This window comes from Myotis lucifugus, unplaced genomic scaffold, assembly GCF_000147115.1.
Source record: "Myotis lucifugus unplaced genomic scaffold, Myoluc2.0 scaffold_350, whole genome shotgun sequence".
Taxonomy (NCBI): domain Eukaryota; kingdom Metazoa; phylum Chordata; class Mammalia; order Chiroptera; family Vespertilionidae; genus Myotis; species Myotis lucifugus.
Window position 1 is genome coordinate 80,711 of NW_005871398.1, and position 7,055 is coordinate 87,765.

At 47.3% G+C, this 7,055-nt stretch overlaps 1 long non-coding RNA gene across 1 annotated transcript in view; it reads right to left on the reverse strand.

Annotated features, from left to right (window-relative positions):
* Positions 1-6,813, reverse strand: part of LOC106699258 — a 20,781-nt gene extending 13,968 nt beyond the window's left edge. Inside the window, exon 1 of the long non-coding RNA XR_002832258.1 lies at positions 6,701-6,813. This is a non-coding gene — a long non-coding RNA (uncharacterized LOC106699258). The remainder of the gene's footprint in view (positions 1-6,700) is intronic.
* Between the last annotated feature and the right edge of the window lie 242 nt (positions 6,814-7,055).

The window sequence follows — 7,055 nt, forward strand, 5'->3', positions numbered from 1 at the left end:
CAACCTCACCAGGGTTGTCCCTACCACACCGGGCCGATTCGACCTGACCGGGGTTGGCCCTACCAAACCAGGGCCGTTTCGACCTGACCGGGGTCGTCCCTACCTCACGGGGGCCGTTTCAACCTCACCGGGGTCGTCCCTACTTCACGGGGGCCGTTTCAACCTCACCGGGGTCGTCCCTACTTCACGGGGGCCGTTCCAACCTCAGCGGGGTCGTCCCTACCTCACGGGGGCCGTTTCAACCTCACCGGGGTCCTCCCTACCTCACGGGGGTCGTTTCAACCTCACCGGGGTCGTCCCTACCACACCGGGGCCGTTTCGACCTGACTGGGGTCGTCCCTACCTCACGGGGGCCGTTTCAACCTCACCGGGGTCGTCCCTACCTTACGGGGGCCGTTTCAACCTCACCGGGGTCGTCCCTACCATACTGGGGCCGTTTCAACCTCACCGGGGCCATCCCGACCTCACCGGGGCCATCCCAGCCTTACAGGGGAAACAGGAAGTTTGGCCCTCTGTCCCCTGCTGGCGGCTCCCCACCAGACAAAATCTCCAGGCGTTCCTGGTGGCTGAACATCCAGCACTCCTGCCCTTTACCAAGTGCACAGACTGCCTGTCTGCTGTCCCCCAGCGCCCCACAAGAGACTGGAACCAGTGGGCATGTTTGTGCGCTTGCTGGTACAGTGGTTCCCCGGCCTGCCCCGGACCCGACTCCACCCCCCGATTGCGTCCCTCCCAGATGCAAGGAGCTGAAATCGGCAGCCTGCTGGGATGGGCTCTGTACTTGGTGCCTCTGCACATCCTACTCAGTCTCAATGTTCTTTCTCTCCTTCCAGTTGTAGAGCTTCCACTGGGCCAACTTTCCCATGGTTCTGTATGATAGGTGTTTGTCTGATATTTGGTAGTTTCGATGTTGTTGTGTGAGGTAGCACGCACAGGTCTCTTCCTTATGCCGCCATCCTGGTTCTCCTGGGTCTGCTTCTTGAGTGTGTCTCCCATGGCTGCGAGCAGTTGAAGTCTGCAATTTGTTGGGGTAGGCTGCAAAAGTGCAGGTGGGTCTTTTTGTGCACCTGGCACAGCTTGGATGGGGATGTAAATTGATTAGGGCTGAGTCTCAGGGAGTCGCCATGGCGGAGCAAATAGCACTGGCTGAGTCTCCGTGGCCCCTTGAATCTCTGCCAGGGCTTTGTGTCCCCCAGTGCCGGCGAGCAGCTGTGCAACAGAGTCTCCCTCGCTTTCTGATGGCTGCAAGGCCGTGCTGCCTCTCCCCGTAGGGTCTGGTGCCTCATGATCCCGCCTGAACCAGCTCAGTGGATTTGAAAGTTTGCAAAAGCAAAGGCGTTTCTACTTGTGAGTCTGGCACAGCCCAGATGGGAATGTAAATTGCGTAGGGCGGGGTCACAGGGAGTCGCCGGGGCGGAGACTCAGTGGCCCCTTGCCTATCCAGGACACCAGGACTTTGCGTCCCCGGCGAGCAGCCGAGCGCCAGAGCCTCCCTCGCTTCCTGACCGTTGGAAGGCCGTGCCGTCTCTCGCCTTGGGGACTGGGGCCTCAGAGACCCGCCTGAACCAGCTCTGTGGATTTGAGAGTTTGTAAAAGCACAGTCATTCCCTCTTGTGCCTCTGGCACAGCCCGGAGGATAGGGCGGGGTCACAGGGAGTCGCCTGCGCGGAGGAAATAGCGATGGCGGCGTCTCCGCGCCCCTCGCCTCCCCGGGACACCAGGACTTCTTGTCCCTCAGTGCCGGCGAGCAGCCGCGCGTCAGAGCTTCCTTCGCTCTCCGACCACTGCAAGGCCGTGGCCGCCTCTCCCTGTGGGATCTGGGGCCTCAGAGACCCGCCCCGAGCAAGCCCAGAGGATTCGAGGGTTCGTAAAAAGCTGCAAATCAATTTGCAGCCCTCGTGGCGTGTGACTGCTTACCTCTAGTTTTGGTGTCTCTGTAGCTCCCACTCAGTCTCACTGCGCTTCTTTCTTTTCTTCCAGTTGTAGATCTCCCACTGGGCCAACTTCCCCATGGTTCTGAGTGGCGGTTGTTTACCTCATAGTTGATAGTTTCAATGATGCTGTGAGAGAGCAGCACGCACAGGTCCACTCCCTACGCCGCCATCTTCCTTCCCTCTTTCTAATGATTCTTTTTTTAATTTTGAATATAAGAAATATTATTAAGCCAGTTCTCAGCATTTGTCTTTTTGAATCTGTTTTTCCTTTCAATCTGTAGATTCCCTTATTTTATTTTATTTTATATTTATTTATTTATTTAAAAATATTTTTATTGATTTCAGAGAGGAAGGGACAGGGAGAGAGAGATAGAAACATCATTGATGAGAATCATTGCTTGGCTGCCTCCTGCATGCCCCCTACTGGGGATTGAGCCTGCAACCGGCCATGTACCCTTGACCAGAATCAAACCTGGGACCCTTCAGTCCCCAGGCCAAGGCTCTATCCACTGAGTCAAACCGACTAGGGCTCACACTTTTATTATTAATTTTAGTTGTTTTTTTTTGTGGTAAAATACGTATAACATAGAATTTACCATCTAAACCATTTCTAAGTGTACAGTTCAATAGTGTTAAGTACATTTATGTTGTTGCATAACCAATCTGCAGAACTTTTTTCAACTTGCAAAACTGAAACTCTTCATCCATCAAACAACTCCCCATTATCCCCTTGCCCCAGCCAGATTCAAATTTTCTTTTATTTTTCAGGAACACTTTAACGATGTCTTTAATTCTGCGTTTCTTTTCTAGGTGCGCAGTTCTCTTTCTCAGGAGCAGTCTCATACATATGGTGGATCTAGTTACAAACAAGGTGTCTTTGATTTTGTTCCTCTGAGTATATCATGCACTTTAGAGAAGTTGTATTTGTCTGCTCTGTCCATGAGCTGTCATCATGGGACACTGTGTCAGCATCTTCCCTCAATTTGGTTCCAGTTTCACTGGACTTGGCAGAAGTTCTTCATAGAAAGTGCTATTTGGGCCCAGCTGGTGTGGCTCAGTGGTTGAGCATTGACCTATGAACCAGGAGGTCATGGTTTGATTCCAAGTCAAAGCACATGCCAGGGTTGCAGGCTTCATCCCCAGTGTGGGGTATGCAGGAGGTGGCCAATCAATGATTCTCTCTCATCATTGATGTTTCTTTTTCTCCCTTCCTCTCCCTTCCTCTCTGAAATCAATAAAAAAATACTTTTTAAAAAAGAAAAGTATTATTTGGGTCTGTAAGTTCTCTCCATTTTCATTCAAAATGGAATTTATAAATCTGTATTTATTTTTCTTGTGGTAAATCAATTCAATTGGTTTCAGAGATAAGATGTTGGTGGATGTATCTTTATTCCTTCTTATATTTGGAATTGTGTTATTGAGTGTTTCTCTTATTAACTTGTATATAATTTATTTAGAAGAGTGATTTTCAGCTCGTGGAACATATAAACTAATTACTCAAATTCTGCAGCATACCAAAAAATATATTTTTTGAGATATATTTTGATTCATTCACACTGGATGGCTGTTGTTGTGTTGGCCATTGTTATTTTTTTTTATTTGACAATTTAAGGGAAAAGAGGTTAGTGCTCCTGACTAAATAGTCAGGTATCGCATTTTTTAAAAATTCTTGTGGCATGCCAGTTGAAAATCAATGATTTAGAATATCACTCATAGCTGAACATCAAACCTCCATAAACTTAGAACTTAGGAAAACAATTGCAAACCCAGAAATAATCCTTTTAAAATTGTTTATTATTTCTTGTCATTTCATGAAATTAGAGGTGGGAAGGGGGGTGGAAAGCTATGCTTGGCCTTTTAGCTGGACACGGATACGTTTGTATGTGTCCTGAGTGGTTTGTGTCAGAAGGAACACCTTCTGCTCCCCACACCCCAACAAAGGTAAGGTGTTAAAGTAACATCCACAAGGGGAAGCTGCCTATGCCTTTTTTCCTTGTTGGTCTGCTAGGGCCTTTGAACTGCTGCCGTTGTCTGTAGAGATGAAAGATTTCACTGGGCCTGGGTTCTTCTCTGAAACAGTATCTGGGAAACTGCTTCCCCTTTATCAGGCTTTGTCATGGTCACTGTACCTTCCAAAGCACAGAGATTTGGGTGTGAGATGGTTAAAGTTTTCTCTCCTTTGAAGGGGGAGGACCTGGGGTGTGTTGGAGTGCTGGAAGGCAGATATCACCAGAGCCTGGGTGGGTACTGTCAGTGGGGAAGATGGGAGAAGTGTTGTGCGCAGGTATGGGCCTGAGTGGATGGTGCCTACATGAATCTCCATCTTTAAATACACAAGCCATTTGTGAAGTAAGCATCTATTTATTATCCATTGAGTATCAGGATATTGAGATGGATCACATATAAACTTGGTTCTGAAGAGTTATATATCTGGTAAAGAGGTAGCACATTAATTTCACAGGATGAGAATGGAGAGGTGGGTGGAAGTGATGTAATACTTTCAATTATAAAGATAAATTAAAAAACATACTGAAATAAAATTAAATACTGAGAAATAAATTTAACCAAAGAGATCTGTGCAGTAAAAACTTAAAGACATATATATATCAATATAATGGACTATTATTCAGCCACGAGAAAAAGGGGAATTCTGCTATTTGCAACAACATGGGTAGAGCTGGAGGATATTGTGCTAAGAGAAATACTTCAGAGTAAGACAAATACTTTATGATCTCATTTATATGTGGAATCTAAAAAACCCAAACTCATGGAAACAAAGTAGATTGGCGGATGCCAGGGCTTAGGAGGTGGGGGAAATGGGTGATGGTGGCCAAAGGCTGTGACCTTCCAGTTATAAGAAGAACCAGTAGCCAGCTGAAATGTTGAATATGGGCATAGGGGTGTGTGTTAGTTTCCTACCATAATCTGGATGACTCAAAACAACATAAATTTATTGTCGCTTAGCTTTGAAGGCTAAAAGTTCAAAATCAACGTGTCAACAGGGCCGTGCTGTTTCCGAAACCTGTAGGGAAGAACCCTTCTCTACCTCTTCTTGTTCCTGTTGTTGGCATCACACCAGTCCCTGCCTCCTTGGTCACATGGTCATCTATCCTTGTGTGTCCTTACATAATCTTCCCTCTGTGTATGTCTGTGTCCCAATTTCTCTCTCTCTCTCTCTCTCTCAACTTTTTTGTTGATTTAAAAAGAGAGAGGAAGGGGGAGGGAGAAACATTAATGTGAAAGTGACACATCAGTTGGCTGCCTCCTGCACACCCGCATCAGTGCACAGGACGATGACCAACCCACTGAGCCACACCAGCCAGGCTCAGTAAATCAACTGGCCCCATGTGGAAATTGTGAGTGGAAGGCAGGAGGGATGCATTTTTTACTAATGCCACAAGGAAGTGGCTTTTGTAGCAATAACTCAGGATTTGACTCTTTTCAGGATGACAAATCCTGGCTCTTTGGAGGTTGATTTAATTTTTGGAACTGCTCAAATGTCACTAGGAGCCCTGTGTGAAGAAGAAGAAGAAGGAGGCAGACCGAACCGAGTGGCATTTGGAGCAGGAGGCCCAGCACATGTGGCTGTGGCTCAGTGTGACTAAAAGGGCTTGTTAGAGGCAGTGTCCTGAAAGTGGGCTGTGCCCGGCTCAGGGTATGGGCTCCAGGCAGGGCTTTTCTCCCTCCCCCTCAGGTCCACCCTATAGAACACAGGCACACAACAAGTTGAATGCTTTCAATTTAATTGCTCTGAGCCATACACATGTTTAAGGTGTCAAGTTCCCAGATCCCATTCTTTACAGCTTCTCAAGGGAAAAATCTTAGATTCATTTCCTTCCCAGTAGGTCTGGAAGAAAGCAGAGATGAGAATGAGGCTTGAAAGGTCAAAAGCACCACCCACCTATTCCATCCTCCACTCAATCTTCTTTCCAACCTCACTGCACCCCTGAGGGCCTGACCCAGAAGTCAGAGGGAGGGAGGTTAGATTCACAGGAGGCCAAAGGAAGAGCCCTATCCCCCAACCTGGGCAGGAGTGAGAGGATGAGAAATGAGCAAGCAGGCTCTGCAGTGGAAGGTTGGGGGTAGGACCCCAGGGGCATCTGGTATCAGACAACCATGCATTTTTTATGTGGATGAGAAATTTGAGCCATTTGAAGGCACAAATGAAGGAAATTTCAATGGAAAGGGGCTGAGGTAGTCCCAGATCTCCTGTGTAGGGTGGTGGTGTGGGCATGATCTTCCCCACCTCCCAAGTTGGCTGGTGGCTGGTGGATACTCCCATTCCCACAAGCTTTGCCTTAGGATGCACTTACTTTTAAGGTTGTCTTTTATAATTTCACGTATTAAGAACCACTGGTAATCTGCTTTTTCAATGAATGCTTCTATTTTCTTCCCTTCTTTCTCATAAATGGATTCTAATTTTGGAGCAAAAGAATCATATCAGCAGAAAAGCCATGTCATTTAAAGAGGGTTCCCACCTCATCCTCTCTTCCCCCATGATCCTTGTATAAATTCCTAAAGTGCAGAAGTTTTGCTGAGGGGCCCAGCTTCTTTCTCATAGGAAACCATGTATAGTGCAGGCAGCAAAATCTACTATTGCAGAGACTCTGTGTTTGGGTGCAGTGTTCACCTCATTTGTGCGTTGTGTTCAGGTGAATGAATGAATGTCTGCTTCTTCTGGGCTTGTCTTTGTGCACAGAGACATCATGTAGACCTGCTGTCAGAGATGGCTTTGGGTTGTATCTGTTACAGAGACAGAGACTTACCCAGATTTTTTCTTTGCTTGGTGGTTGGCTCCTGGGCTGCCGCCGAAGTCTGGGCTGCTATGGTTGTCTCTTGGGGTGCATCAGATTGCACTGGAGTTACAAACACACAGATTTGTTGATTTTAGCAGTCAGGTGTTGTTTTTTTTCCTTAGGAATGGGTGGCAGAGCCTCAGATACCTAATATGTGCTGGGTGCCAGGATACAGAAATGATATGGCATAAACTCTCCCTTGTAAGAGAGAAATGGGATTTCTACACACTATGTGCTCATTATAGATGAGTGTGTTTGTCTCTTACACCCCACCCCCCGCCCTGCCCCAGTGCATCTGGTGAAATCTTAACTTCCAACAGAATGG